This window comes from Neovison vison, chromosome 12, assembly GCF_020171115.1.
Source record: "Neovison vison isolate M4711 chromosome 12, ASM_NN_V1, whole genome shotgun sequence".
NCBI classification, from domain to species: domain Eukaryota; kingdom Metazoa; phylum Chordata; class Mammalia; order Carnivora; family Mustelidae; genus Neogale; species Neogale vison.
Window position 1 is genome coordinate 852,973 of NC_058102.1, and position 15,850 is coordinate 868,822.

The window sequence follows — 15,850 nt, forward strand, 5'->3', positions numbered from 1 at the left end:
ACTGAGCCGCTCAGGGACCCAAAACAGCCAGGAGAGGGCCAGGTTGAGCGGGGACCCCGAGACGCCAGGACCGGGGCGTCCGGAACCCGAGCCCCGCCCGAGCCGGAGGCGCTGCCGAGTCGTCGGTGTCAGGCTGGTCGGGGCGCAGGGGTGACGGAAGGGCTCCCGGCACCCCGAGGGGCCCCGACTCAGAAACCACGGCCCCAGGAGCGGCAGCTTGTGACACCGCAACGGCCACTGTCCCGCCACGGGAGCCGAGAGGGCGACAGCCCCGCACAGAGGCCCACACGCCGGCCCCGCCTCGACCGCACCTTTGTCGCAGGTCCCGGGAAAAGCTCCATCCGCAGGGCTGGTGGGGACGGGACCTGCCAGGGAGCTGCCTGGTGAGGAACACCTCTCCGTGGGGATGCGGCTGGAACCTGGCGGCTGCGGCTCCCGGCGGGCGGCAGAGGGCCGGGCCGGGCCGGAGGCCCACGAGGACCACCTGGGAACACGCGGCCTACAGGGGGCTCTGGAAGCGCAGACAGATTCCTGGGGAGGCAGCGGCCTGCCGGGCAAGACTCGGACAGACGCCCCGACCGCTCCCCTCCGGCGGCCCGGGCGTGAAGGCGGCGGGCGCTGCAGGCCCGAGGCCCACGTGCTCCGGAGCCCCGCGGAGCCGGCAGGCCCTCGCCAAGGCACTTCAGGGGATCTCTGACCCGTCCCTAACTGACCACTAAGCGACCCAGGCAGAGACCTCAGGGGCCAAACACAACGAGGAGCACAGGCTTTCCAGAGTTCGCTCAGGAAGCCCCGAAAAAGACGGACGAAAACGAAACAAACTCCAGTAGCCACAAGGAGCAGGAGTGAGGCGTGACGTCCGGTTTTCCACAAAACCAGCGCGTGACAGAGCACGCCGAGAGCAGGAAAGCGTGACCCGTACACGGGGGAAACAGGCCAAAGAAACTGTCCGAGAGGGCCCAGATGTTGCACTTAATACACAAAGACTTTAAATCAGGCATTAAAAATGTGTTGACCGGGGCGCCTGGGTGGCTCAGTGGGCTGGGCCTCTGCCTGCGGCTCGGGTCGTGATCTCGGGGTCCTGGGATCGAGTCCCGCATCGGGCTCTCTGCTCGGCGGGGAGCCTGCTTCCTCTCCCTGCCTGCCTCTGCCTACTTGTGACCTGTCTGTCAAATAAACAAAATCTTCCAAAAAAAAAAAAAAAAGAAATGTGTTAACTGAATTAAAGGAAACAGTGTATAAAGACAACATATAAAACAATAAAGAACATCTCACCAAACAAATATCAACATAGACAGAAAAATTACAAAAGAGAACCCAGCAGCAATAACGATGTGCAGTGTGGAAGTACAAGGGGAACGCTCACGAGAGGGTTTGGGATGGGGCAGGAGAACCCGCAAACCTGAAGAAGGTGGGCGGGAAGCCGGCTGCGCTGCGGAAGGTCACCCACCGCCGGGCCCATCAGCCGCCGCGGCACCCGCCGCCCACGCTCCCCCCGCCTGCACACCGGACCCTGCGCGAGGCCAGGCAACAAGCGTCCCTGCATTCGAAAGGGCCGTGGCCACACAACCAGGTGCTTCAGCCACAGTGCGGTCTGATCACGCATCAGTGACAGAGGTTGGAACCTGAGACATCGATCGACATTTGGAAATACAAGTCCATTTCTAAATAATCCACGTCAGGAAGAAATTACAAGGGAAAGTAGAAAGTATTTCCATCTGCATGGCGCCTGGGGGGCTCAGCAGTGAGGCGTCCGCCTTCGGCTCCCGTCGTGACCCTGGGGTCCTGGATGGAGCCTCTGCCCCTCCCCCTGCCCACGCTCTCTCGCTCATTCGCTCTCGATTGCCAATAAGTAAAATCTTTTTTTTTTTTTTTTAAAGATTTTATTTATTTATTTGGCAGACAGAGATCACAAGTAGGCAGAGAGAGAGGGAAGCAGGCTCCCCGCTGAGCAAAGAGCCCGATGCGGGGCTTGATCCCAAGACCCTGAGATCATGACCTGAGCCAAAGGCAGAGGCGTAACCCACTGAGCCACCCAGGCACCCCCCAACTAAATAAAATCTTAAGAAAAAATTATTTTCATCTAAATGAAAGTAATGTAACACACTCAAATTTATAAGATGCTGACGTGCTCAGAGAGAAATTTCTAGCTTTCAATACCTGTGTTAGAAAAGCAGAATCTCAGATCAATAATGCAAGCACTTCTGCAAAACATCCCACCCCCAAAACCACAGAATACACACACTCTTCAAACGCAGGCAAAGCCCACAAAACAAGTCTCAATAACTTCCAGAAATCTACAATCGTACAGAAGAGCTGACAACTTTGGCTGTACACCTGAAACCACGTTACGCTGTATATCATCTAACTGGGACCTAAACAAAACCTTTAAAAAACCTGAAATCATATCATGTGTGCAAAAAAAAAAGGGGGGGGTAATGTAAGCATTCACCTTTAAAAATACTGGGAAGAAAGGCAAGAAAATAGGCCATACTGAAGATTAAAGTGGGTATGAATGAAATGAAAAACAGAAAAGTGAAACAGAACGTCAACAAAACTACAAGTCAATTCTTTTAAAAGATTGAGAAAACTGACAAATCCTTAGCTAGATTAACCAGGAATATAAGACAAAGTCTGTGAAAATGTGGGAACGTTACCACGGACTCCTCCCAAAGTAAGAGCAGTAGGAGAGCGTGGTACGGACAACCTCGGACCAACAAGGCCAACAGCTCAGGTAAAATGGAGAAATTCCTAGGAAGTAGTAAGTTACCTAGAGTGACTTGAAAGAATTAGAGAGAATGGACCCATGACAAGTACAAAAATTGAATTAGTGATTTAAATTCTTCCTGCAAGAAAGTCGTAGGCCCACACGGCTTCACTGGTGAATTTTCAAACACTGACAGAAGCATACTACGGACACACCACCAACTCTGTGCAAACAGAAGAGGACGGGATACTTTCCGGCTCGGTCTCAGAGGCCACATCACCTCTATCCCAAAGCCAGACAGAAACAGCAAGGAAGCACTAGAGATCACTAGGTCCACAAAGGAGGTCCTAACGTCTTCCACAGAAGAGGAAGCACCATGAAGTCGGAAAAAGTTGTTTAAGTCCTATCTCCTTGTATCTTTAAAAACCCCCAAACAAGAAATTGGTATTATATAAAACAAATCAGACAGAGGGACGCCTGGGTGGCTCAGTCGGTCAAGCATCTGCTTTCGGCTCAGGTCATGATCCCAGAGTCCTGGGATCGCCCTGCATCAGGCTCCCTGCTCAGCAGGGAGCCTGCTTCCCCCTCTGCCTGTTTTTTTTCTCTCTCTGACAAATAAATAAATAAAATCTTTTTCTTTAAATGATTTTATTTATTTGACGGAGAGAGATCACAAGTAGAAAGAGAGAGGAAGGAGCAGGCTCCCTGCCTAGCAGAGAGCCTGCTGCGGGACTCGATCCCAAAATAAATAAAATCTTTAAAGAAATAAAATAAAATAAAAATTTATTTAAAAAAATCCAACAGGGACGCCTGGGTGGCTCAGTTGGTTGGACGACTGCCTCCGGCTCAGGGCGTGATCCTGGAGTCCCGGGATCGAGTCCCACATCGGGCTCCCGGCTCCATGGGGAGTCTGCTTCGCTCTCTGACCTTCTCCTCGCTCATGCTCTCTCTCACTGTCTCTCTCTCTCAAATAAATAAATAAAATCTTTAAAAAATAAAAAAATAAAAAAAAATAAAAAAATCCAACAGACAGAATACCAGGCCCCTCAGAAGTCCACGCCCCTCAAATCTGTGAGTGTGCGGGGCGGGGTGACACGGCACAGAGGGATTATTAATCAGGCTGCGGGTAGAATTCAGGAAGGTTATCCTGGCTTATTTGCGGGGGATCCAGTGTGATCAAAAGGGTCTTCATGGTGGACGAGGCAGAAGAGAGACGGGGACTGACACCTTCAGAAGACGGGCCATGTTGGGGGACAATCAGTTAAGTATCTAACTTGGGCTCAGGTCATGATCTCAGGGTCCTGGGATTGAGCCCTACGTCGGGCTCCACACTTGTGGGGGGTCTGCTTCTCCCTCTGCCCCTTCGCTGCTCATGCGTGTGCACACTCTCTTGTATAACTAAAATCTTAAAAAAAGGCCCACGCAATGTGGTATGACTGGCTTTGAAGACTCAGGAAGGGGCCACTGGCTGAGGGAGGCCCGCGTCCTCCAGAAAGAAAGGCAGCCTGCCGACAACAGCCGGATTTCGGCCCCGTGTGACCCATCTCCGACGTGACCTCCGGATTAGTTGTTTCCAGCCACGCAGTTTGTGGTACTTTGTTGAAGCAGCACCAGAAAACGAATACAACAGACCACGGAAAGAATGAAAGCCAAATCTCACAGAAAGATAAAAGAAAAAAATACCGAAGAGCACAGCATCTCTAGCAGATAACGAACACACGCTCCAAAAAGAAAACCTCAAATTAAACCATATGGGGGGCGCCCGGGGGGACTCAGTGGTTAAGCGTCTGCCTTCAGCTCAGGTCATGATCCCAGCGTCCTGGGATCGAGCCCCGCATCGGGCTCTCTGCTTAGCAGGAAGCCTGCTTCCCCCCTCCCACTCCCCATGCTGTGTTCCCTCTCTTGCTGTCTCTCTGTCCACGGTGAAATAAATAAATAAAATCTTAGAAAAAAATTAAACCATATGAAAACTGCAACTTATTTCAAAAAAGGCTAAAGATATTTAAAATAATACAAAAGGACAACGTAAGTGAGGCTAGAAGAATACTGAAATGAGCTTACGGGTCCTAAGTAAGTTTGAGAAATGAAAGTAAAAGACCATTTCAAGACAAAACTAAACTAGAAGCACCATAAAAACAAATAAACTCCACAAATGATTTTACTTAAGAGAACAGAAGAGGAAAGGAATGTTGTTTTAATGAAAAAGAAACGCAGGACTACAGAAGAGCCCAGAGAAGCAGACTGAAAGGACGGGAAAGAAGATCCAACACACACACAACCAGAGCCCCCGCCCGGCCCGCAGAAACAGAGGGGACACGGGCCAGGGAACAGAATCCTAAAAACTCAAAAACCTCTCCTCAAGTAAAACTCGTGGAGCTCCATACGGATAGAGAACGCCGTGTGAACGGGACATCCACACCTAACAACACTAACAAGAACGCCATTCAGGCAAAAAACAGTCACTTACACGGGAAAAGGTAGAATTAGCCTGATTTGACAGCAATGCTGGCAGACAAGAGAGTAAGATTTAAGTTTTTCTGAAGGAAAAGGCTGTGAGCTGAGAATTTTGCATAGAGTCAAGCGGACTTTCAAGTACAAAGGACACATACCAACTACGATCACCAAGCAAATACTCGGGTAATGTTTCTCCGTGAGTCCTTCCTGGGAACCCCAGGAGAGAAGAGACCTCAAGCAAAGGTCGGAGGCGCGGATAGGGGCCGCAGTGAGCGCGCTGTGGATCTACCTGCAGCGCCAGGGCCGACGAGGGCTCCTGGGAGAGAGGCTGGGCTCCGCACGACTGTGGAGGACGGGAGGCAGAGAGCGGCTCCCACACGGGCCCGGTGCTCCTGCTGGCCAGTCTGAGACAGCCACACGAGTGGCGACACGTGCAACAGACGGGCACTCGGTGACGGTCCAACATTCTCTTCTCTGTCCTGGAGAACCGGGTTCCTGGCGGAGAAGGGAGCCGGTGCGCCAGATGGAAACCGTCAAACCAACCTGCTCCCGTCTGTGACCAGCTCTGTCCACCGCACAGATGAGAAACAACAACGGGCCAGAGCAGTGCGTGTCCCCAACACACAGACTGTGGATCTGGAACAGCAGCTCCCATCGGCACAGACCGCGGCTTCCGGACAGAACGGCTCGTCCCAGGTCTGCGGCGGGAAGAGTGCCATGACCAGCCCGGAGCGTCCGGGCACACCAGAGCGCCGGGAGCCTCTGAGAGCGACAGAGAATCGCGCCGGACTGTCTCGGAGCTTACAGAGGCTCCCGACGCCCGAACACGAGACCGTCTCCACACGAGTAAGGGCCACCAACGACACCCACCGCCCGACAGGGTTACTGCTAGCCACACCGTGCGGACGCGGACATCCCGTCCAGTGCGCTCCGGTCGGAGTTCACAATAGCGAAGTAAAACCCTCAGTGGGTCTACTTGTGGACGGCGACGGAAAACGGATCCGTTATTCTGAAAACTGACGGGTGTCCCACAGGCAGTACAGAACTAGATCACCGAATAGCTAACAGGTTCCACTCACTGGACGTTCAGCTCATAAACTAGGCACCAGTAACTCAGCCAGAACATCACCCTTTTGGAACCTGTTACGAATTAATGCAGGTATGTCTATGCACCGTTGGCTTGGCCAACGTCAAAAGAGAGACACCGAGGGCACCTGGGTGTGCCTGTCGGTGAGCTGTCCTACGCTCCATCTCAGCTCAGGTCTTGATCTCAGGGCCGTGGGTTCAAGTCCCGTATTGGGCTCTTCGCTGGGCACGGAGCTTACTTTCAAAACAGAGAGAGAGAGACCAGACATTGGGTGCCTCCGCGTGGAGCAGCAGAACGTCCCTGTGGGGGGACTCCTGCCAGAGGCCCAAAACCTGAATCTCATCAGACCTCTACGTCCAGGGCCCGACTTACAGGAAACCAAGGATAGATCAGACTCTGCTGGAGGCCAGCCGCCGGCCACGTGCAGACTGGGAGAAAGCCCAGTCCAGCCACGCACACCGCCCCGGGAGCTGGGGCTGGGCGTCCTCTGCAGGGACGCGCGAAACTTCCCTGCTCTTCCGAGCGCGGTCAGCCTCAGACCGTGAAGGGAAGGGACTGCCCTCACCGGCAGGTCAGCAGCGCCTCTGTCAGGAGGACGGAGGGAGGGACACAGGACAGACACAGGATGCAAGGAGGACTCTGGGGCCAAATTTCTTTCTTGACCCAAGCGATGGTCACAAAAATGTGACCCTCAAGCTGTACACTGACTCCAGCCAGTTTCTGTGTCTGTGCTGGACTTTAAAATCAAAACTTAAACAAACAAACAAAATGATAAGAGACTCTTAATCTGACAAAACAAACAGGGTCGCTGGGGGTGGGGGGTAGGGCTGGGGCAGCTGGTGACGGACACTGGGAAGGGTATGGGCGCTGGTGAGCGCTGTGAACTGGGCAAGCCCCACGGTTCAGACTGTGCCCCGGGGGCAGATAATGCCTCATAGGTTAATAAAAAGAATTAATTAAAAAGTGACTAAAATGGAAAAAAAAACCCACGAAAAACAGGAAGGCCTGGGTAGCTCAGTCACTTGTGTCTGCCTTCAGCTCAGGTCACGATCCTGTGGTCCTGGGACTGAGTCTCGAGTCGGGCTCCTGCTCAGAGAGGAGCCTGCTTCTCCCTCTGCCCCTACCCTGAGGTGCGCGCGCGCTCTCTCTGTCAAATAAGTAAGTAAAATCTTAAACAAAAACCACCGGATGAAACTGCCTTGTGGGCATCGTGGCATTGGTTCCAGGGGCCAAGAGGCCGGCGCAGACCGGCGAGGCTGGGAGCTGACCGGAGTACCGTGTCTGCACACACCCCGTTTCCTGTGCTGGAGACGGGGCACAGCAGCGGGGAGGGGAGCTTTTAAGTAACCGGTGCCAGGACAGGTAGACTGCCCTGCGGAAGAAACACCTTGACCCTGAGTCCACACCATCCCCCAAATCACACCACATGTCACACTAAAGGCAAAACGAGGAATACCATAGGGGAAAATACCCTTTTAACCTTGACTTAGAGCAAAACAGAACTGCTGAGGGAAGACGGGCCATCAGCCGCCCTAAAATGAAGAAACTTAGAAACGAAGGAAATACGAATTAAAGCCACAGCGATGTACAACTTGGGCAATGGCCACACACACACACACACACACACTCTCTGACAACGCCCAGTGCTGGGCGTGCGACAGACGCGTATGGCCAGCACACGGAGCAGGCTTGCTAGCACCTGGTAAAACCGGTATCGTCCCTACCACTCACAGGGTCACGCAGCAAAGGACAAGTTCAAAGGCATTCACGGCAGTACCCGCACCGGCCCAGAGCTGGCTGCCGACGGCTGACACGTGCCGCAGGTCCGGGATGAAGCCACTGCTGTCACAGCCAGCGGACACGGGGGAGCAGGAGGCACCCAAAAGCACAGGCTGCAGGACCCCGGACACGGAGGACAGAGGCAGGAGCCGTGAAAATGATTAGCTCTAGGATTGGGGGGATGGGGGCACCGGGACAACTTCCATCTCGGGACTGGTCCGGGACTCACGCACACATGCACTTGTCTGCACGCTTCACAGAGGAGGGCGGGGCGCCGGGGTGGCCCACTGGGGATTCCGGCTCGGGTCACGATCTCAGGGTCGCGGGACTGAGCCCCGCGCCGGACTCCACGCTGGGCGGGCCGGGCAGTCTGCTTGTCCTTCTGCCCCGGGGCTCACCACGCTCACGCACATACGCTCTCTAAAATAAACAAACAAATACAATCTTTTAAAATAAATAAATGAAAAGAGTTAACAGCTGGAAATCATCCACGCATTCCTCAGCAGCTGCCACGTGACAGCGCCCGGGGGCAGGTGGCCCACCCGGGCAAGGCGGTCGTGCCCCCGACAGTGCCCGGGAGGCCCTGGGTGTCAGCGGCGCCCCTCGGTGTCCGGAAGCGCACGTAAAACTCGACTGCACAAGTCATGACAGACTCTCGCTTTCTAGCCTATTGTGTGTCTCTACCGCTTGACTAATTTTGCTCATATTATTTCATAATTATAAATAGCAGTGAACTCCTAATTTAGGAAAATTACTGTCATTTGACCCAGCAGTTTACTGCTAAAGAAAATCACGTTTTCCTACTATTTCGGCACAGGTTAGAGGGAAAAAGAACCACCGTTTTCTTGGTTTGTTTGTTTTTAAAATTTTTTTTTGGACAGACATCACAAGCAGGCAGAGAGGCGCAGAGAGGCGCAGAGAGAGAGGAGGAAGCAGGCTCCCCGCGGAGCAGAGAGCCCGACGCGGGGCTCGATCCCAGGACCCTGAGATCACGACCCAAGCCGAAGGCAGAGGCTTCACCCACTGAGCCACCCAGGTGCCCCCATTATCTTTGGTTTTTAAACCACAAAAGGATTGTGCTCCTGTGGCAGTTTTGACTTTACGTACATGTAAAGGAGAACACGTTTTTAGCCACCTACCCCAAAACTCGGGAGGGGATTTATCTGGCTGGCATCTGGAACCCTAGATTCTTCTGACTCCGTTCTCTAGCAAACAGAAACAGGGTCACCGATGACAGCGCGTCCGTCACACAGAACAATGTCCTCACGGCCACGCGCAGCCTGGGTCCCCCAGGACAGCGGGCGGCCTCCGCTCTCCGCAGCCCCAGGGCTACCCAGACACTGGGGCGACGAGGGAAGTAACGTCATTTTGACCGTGGGCGCGCCCGTCCCAAGTCATGGCGAGAGCCAAGAGACAGAAGGAGAGGAGGACAGACAGACGGAAGGCGCCCAAGACAAAGTCTCTTGAGTTTCTTTTACCTTTCATTTTAAACACAAAAATATCGAAAAGTAAAAGGCAGCCAATCCGAGGTTCCCTTCCCCAGGCGAGAGGAAGTAAAATGGATGGGAACGTCCTGACCTGGACAATCTCCTGTTATTTTCTTATCGGAAGAAAGAAGAAACCACCTTCCGCCGACGCCGGTGCGGCTCACCCCCAGTGACTTGCTGACACAGCCGTCGCCTTCATGACCTCAAACACTCCGGCTACCGAGCACGGTAAACGATTAGTAAACGATTTAGTAAAGTATACTTTTCCACTTCTCACCCCCAAATTGAAGCACGTTAAAGGTGCACTCACTACCCCAGGAATTAGATCTCACTGGGTCAGACTGCCAAAGACCCAGAGCTGGGAAACACCCCGCCGGGGACGACACACGCAGCGGGGAGCGGCGGGGCCCCGGGACACCTCCCACTGTCACACCCCCAGCCCCCGCCATCCCACCGCTACGACCAGAGCCCCAGGACCGCGCCCACCGCCGCGAGAGCAGCCCCGGTCGGAGCTGGGAAACCGCGCACACGGCAGGAGGGGCGCCGCCGTCACAGGTGAGGGGATCGAGACGCGACCCCCGCACAGCGCGAACGGCACTCGCTGCCTCCTGTGACAGGCGAGAGAGGAGACCCAGACTTCTGCCGGAAAACCAGAAACAAAACGGCTGCCCGCCCATACAGGGACGTGGAATCTCCGATCTCATCTTTCCTATGATTTTGACTTCTGAGCCATGTAACGATTTTGAACATAAAAATACAATTTAAAAACTGCAAATCTGAAACAAAAACCCTAACGATGTAGCAAACGGGCAACGCGGCCACAGACAAAACAGGCACCGAGAGGCTCGTTCTTAAACACAGCACTTACTCAACAAGACGTGTGTTAAGAATAAAAGGATTTTTTTTTTTAAGATTTTATTTGTTTGACAGAGAGAGAGAGAGATCACCAGCAGGCAGAGAGGCAGGCAGAGAGAGAGGAGGAAGCAGGCTCCCCGCGGAGCAGAGAGCCCGATGCGGGGCTTGATCCCAGGACCCTGGGATCATGACCTGAGCCGAAGGCAGAGGCTTTAACCCACTGAGCCACCCAGGCGCCCCAAGAACAAAAGAATCTTAAAAACGAAAGCACCTTAGGATCACCTGGCGGGCTCAGTCAACAGAGCCTGCAACTCCTGATCTCGGGGTTGTGAGTTCAAGCCCCACAGTGGGTGTAGAGCCTGCTGAAAAAGAAAGTCTTAAAAACAGACAAACACCAAAATACCTTCAACTCTGTTAAGGAGTTCCGTTAGTAGATGTAACAGAATACAGCAACGTTTCACCCCATTTTATGCGTACTTGAGCATGAAATATGCAATTATGCCAATGACGTTAAGAATCAAAATTTTCAAAATAAAGATAAATTTTAAAAACCATAGAAATTCAGTAAAACCATGTAATTTCAAACTTGTATTGAAAATATCATATGAACTCACCATGTTTTAAAAAAACGTTTCCCAGCTCTGTCCCTCGGCGGGGCACCTACAGCCGCCGCAGCAGGCAGCACAGAGCACATGGACGAGGCAGCAGCCCGCAGCCGGCAGGTCGGGGAGGGAGGGCGAGGGGCCAGAGAAGTGCTCTCGGAGGACAGGAGCCCACGCGGGACGCCCGGCCCTCAGCTACAACCGTGTGAACATCCAAACCCCACAGAGGACTTCAACAGCCCCTCACACAAGGAACACATACAAACCCATTACTCCGCACTGACATTCAAGAAAGGAACGAAAACCAGAAGCATCTGCCACCGGGGAGCGCCGCCCCCCAACCGAGTGGTGACAAAGGGGGGGTTCAGCATCTGTCCTCTCATCTCAGGACGCCCAGACGAGGGGACACGGATAAAATAAAGAACACGGGGAAGGCGGCATCAGTGCCGGCAGGACAGCCCCCAGAATGGTGCGGCATGAGGGAGCGACGAGCGTCGCCTTCGTGAAAACGTGTCCCCTGCCTCCAGCCGAACCTCTCAGCACCAGGCCACAGCACACGGGGACCAGGGGGACAGAGGGACAAGCCACACGACCCAGCGCGGAACACATCCGGAACACCAGGCACTCGTGAGAACGCCGGCCGGGTCTCTTCCATGAAAAGTCCCCGTCGCGGAACCAGTTTTCCCCGAAGAAAAGAAACTGACGACACACAACGGCCAACAATGACCGGGACTCGATTCCGGTTTGGACAAACCACTGCCACAGACCACTGGGGGCACGTTGGGGGGGCTTGTGCGTAGGCACGGCCCGGGCCCTGCCCTAGATGCGGCAGTGGCGGCGCGCGGCGCTCAGAAGAGCCCCTTCTGCCTCTTCTTTGGAGACCAGGGCGTTCCGGGGGACGTGCGCGGTGGCTGCGACTCCCTCCGCAAGTGTGGCCAGCGCCGACCGGCCAGGGGCAGCGGCACTGCGACATTCTCACGCGCCCTCGGTCGGCTGGAAACGCCAAAACCCGGCCGGGAAGCACGGCTGCGTCCAACTCAGGGTTCACTCGCTCTCGGTGAGCCACAGCGACCCTCCTGCCTGGTTCAGCTTGGCGACAAGTCTTCCCACCGGTTCCGCCGTCGGTTCGGATCCGGTCTCCAGCGGACAGCGCCCTTCACGTGCTCTGACCACATGGAACCGTAACGAACGCATTCAGCGGGGGCCAAAGCACCAGCTGCCTCAGACCGCTGTGTTCACGCCAAGGAAAACTGCAGTCCGGTGCCAGCGATGCAGAGACGGGGGACAGAACCGAGAGCAGGGACGGCCGCTAAGAGTTCAACTTCAGAAACCCCGAACCAGAGCCCTTTCCATGAGATGTGGTCAGAAATCGTGATAAGGCCACCTTGGAAACAAAGCGCATTCCAAAGCAAGCAAACAAAACCGTGGTAAGGTCGGCGGGTCCCTGCTCTGTCCCTGAAATGTTCTGGGTCGCAGACCAGGGCTCTTTGGGTGGTTCTGCGGGTCCCCTGCCCAACATCAGCTCCCATGCTGCTTTTCCCACGGGGACCAGGCCAGTCCCATGAGGGGCAGGTGCAAAGCTGCTACCGAGTTTTCCAAGTGTCCTTCTGCTTACAGGACGTGGAGCGCAGCCTGCGCCAGCGTCACCGGAGCCGTCCCGGAAGGGCCTGCGCTCCCGACGCGCTCCCCGGGGAGGCCGTCTGCTGAGGTCAGTCAGCAGCAGCCTTGGAGGAAAAGTCGCCCCTCGTGGTTTGCATCCATGGGGGTGCTGAGCAGGACAGAGCAGGTGCAGGGCCTGGTCTGCACGGCCTGCACCGCCAAGGGGCCAGGCCCCCCTGTCCACAGCAGGGAGCCACCGCCGAGAGCCGCCACAGGGCCAGCGGGGCCAGCCTGCTGCACCCCAGCCCTGGGGCCACCATCAGCAGCGGGTGCCAGGAAAGGGCTGGGGCGCGGCTGCTGAGGGGCCTTCACGGAGCCGGTGCCGGTCAGGAGCACAGGCCGCAGTGGCCCCGGAGGCACCCATGGGACTCAGGCTCTGCCAGGGGGCTGGCCTCTCCCGGACACTGAGGCTTCTTCCCTGGGGCCTCCATTCAGGACCCAGATCCTATAGGCTGGAACCCCCCAGCAGAGGTCTTCCCGGAACAGGATCTCAGACAGAACTGTCCGTACTTTCCCAGATGCGCGGGCTGGGCCTTCTCTCCCGGCCACGGCTGTCCCCGGTGTCGCTGCTAAGGTTCCCTGAGGCAAGGCTTCTCTTCACGCCTGCCGCTGCCTGCCGTCCCCACATGGGCGCCGGGCCGGCTGAGCCCTCCCCAGGTCAAGCACTCTCTGCCCCAGAACTCTGCTCCGGACCAGAGCACGAGAAGGGGAGGCTTCGGTCGCCTCCCAGCAGCGCCTTCCGGAGCTCGGACCACCAGAAGCACGTCGCCGACGGATTCACCACGGAGGGATGCGGGCCACGATCCGGGCCACGATCCGAGCCCCGTCTGGACGCAGACAGGCCCGGCGCTGGAACGCGGGGTGAGGGAGGGCGGGAGAGACACGGGCGAGAGAAGGGGGAGCCCCGGGAGAGCTGTGGATCGGAGCCCTGTGGAGCGCCCGCGCCGCACACGTTGCAGGACGGCCGGAGGCGCCCGCGGCTCCACGCAGCCCAGCTCCCCGGGGCCCGGCGCGCCAGCGAGAACAGCCGCCCACAGCCCCGGCCGCGAGACCGGCGGCCACTAGCAGAGCGAAGCCGCAGCCAGACGCGCTCGGTGCACGAGGCTCGGCAGGACGCAGCAGGCTGCAGCGGCGGAGCCCCCGAGGCTCGGCGCCGTGCCCGCGCCCTTCTGCCGTCCCTCATGAGGCGGCCGCCGCCGAAGGCCGTCGGACCAGCGTCCACGAGCCGGAGCTGCCGCGGCCCCGCAAGGAAAAGCCGCGAACGCAGCACGAAGACGAGGCGCGCGCGGACAGCGACCCCTGCTCCATCGGTGGCACCGGCCGCGCCTCCGCCCTCTGCGCGCTCTGCGGCCTCGGCGGCGACACAGCCCGACATGCCACACGCCCCGGCGCGCCCCGGCACGCGTGGCCGCAGATCCAGCCGACTGTCCTCGCAGCGCCCGTGCTCCAGGCTGAAGCGCGGCGGGAGACGCGGCCGGCGCGCGCAGCCCGGAGCGTGCGTCCCCGGGACCCCCGGAGCCGAGCGCCGCTCCCGCGAGCACTTTCCTCTCCAGACGCGGCCTCGCCTCGGCGCCGACCCGAACGCGGCTTCCTCTTCCTCTTCCTCGCACGCGTCCCCGACGCCGACCGGGTCCTCCCGCCCCGAACTTCGCCACGACGGCGCGGACGAGCACCGCTGTTCGCGTGTGGAGCGGCACGGGGTGCCCTGCTTGGACGCACCCGCTTCGCTGAAGTCTGAACCGGGTTTTTTAAAAGATTTCATTGACTGACCCGAGGGCGAGCGGGCCCGGAGCGGCGGCGGCAGCGGCAGAAGCTCCCCGCGGAGGACCCCAGGACTCGGCTCAGGTCGGCGGGCGCTGACCCCTGGGGCCGCGCGCGCCCTGAAGCGGCTTCGCAGAAACGGTGCGCGGGATCCCGTTAGAGCGAACTCCGGAGCAACTTCCCGTTTTCTCGGCGGAGACGTGCGGCCGGAGCTGCCCCGCGGCCGGCCGGGCAGACTGCCGCGCAGAGCGGGGGCGCGCGGGGGGTCACCGCACCAGGAAAGCGCAGGGGCCGCAGGGGCCCGGCGCCCTCTAGCAATGGGGGCGGGGCGGTGCCGCTCACGGCAAAGGGCGAACCGAGACCCACGGACGACCGAGTCCGGGCCCGGAGGGACAACGGCGACGGGAAAGCGCAACCTCGATTCGCGTCTCACCCACGAAGTCCGGGCCCGGCCCAGAGCCGCGGCGGCCGCGCTTCCCGGACACGCGCTTCCCGGGACCCCGACCCGCCGCGGCGGCTCTTCCTGGCAACGCGCGGGCGGTCGCGCGCGCCTCGGCTCTCGGGCGCCTCGCGGGGGCGGACGAAGCGCGTGGGGCAGACGGCGGAGCGCACGCCGGCCCCGCCCGGCCCCCGGCCCGGCCCCGGCCCAGCCCCCGGCCCCCGCCCGGCCCCCGCCCGGCCCCGGCCGCACAACTTTCGGGCGCTCGCGGCGTTTCGTCAACAGAGCGCCGCCGTCCGGAAAACGCGTCTCGGGCGCGACCCGCCTGGCCCGCGCGCGCCAGCTGTCAGCCGGGGGGCCCGGGGGCGGGGGCGCGGGCCGGGGGTCCCAGGGGGTGCGGGCCGGCCCCGGCGAGGCGGGCCCCGCGGCCGAGGCGGGCGGCCCGGGCGGAGTCCAGGCCCCACGGGAGGCCGCGCCCGCGCCCCCTTAGACGCCCCTCGGCCCGGCGCGCACCGCGTCGCGGCGACCCCGGCCACCGCACCCCACGCCACCCTCCCGGCCCCGCGGCCCGACCCCGCCTGGCCCCGCCCCTCGCCCTCCTCCCCCTCCAGCCCCGACCCCCGACGGCGCGCCAGGACGGCCGGGCCCGGGGCGCGAGCTCCGGCCGAGGCACAGCCCGCCCCGCCGCCCGCCGCGCACTCACCGCGGGCGCGGGGCTCGGGGCGGTGCGGCTCCCGCCCGCCTGCGGACGACGGCCGGCGCGTGCGGGCGCTCCCATTCATTAGCCGCGGCTTTGTCTGCCCCCGCCGGCCCCTCCCGCCGCCGCCGCCGCCCGCGACGCCGCCGGACGCTGCGCCCCTCCCAGGGCCCCGCGCGGCGCGGGGCGGGGCCGGGGGCGGGGCCGGCAGGGCGGGCGGCACCAAGGACCCAGGCGCGGCGGACGGGGCGAGCCCCGGCCGACCGCGCAGGCGCGGTCTCCGTCCCTGGGCTGGGCCGGACAGACGACGCAGGCGCGGGGCC

At 58.9% G+C, this 15,850-nt stretch overlaps 1 protein-coding gene across 2 annotated transcripts in view; it reads right to left on the minus strand.

Annotated features, from left to right (window-relative positions):
• Positions 1–15,624, minus strand: part of ZBED4 (zinc finger BED-type containing 4) — a 30,043-nt gene extending 14,419 nt beyond the window's left edge. The window contains exon 1 of one of the 2 annotated variants that reach the window (XM_044226647.1): positions 15,534–15,624. The gene's annotated coding sequence lies outside the window, so the exon portion shown is untranslated. Of the gene's footprint in view, positions 1–10,983; positions 13,511–15,533 lie in introns of those variants that run through there. The other variant, XM_044226648.1, reaches the window with a different exon arrangement.
• Positions 15,625–15,850: the final 226 nt, after the last annotated feature.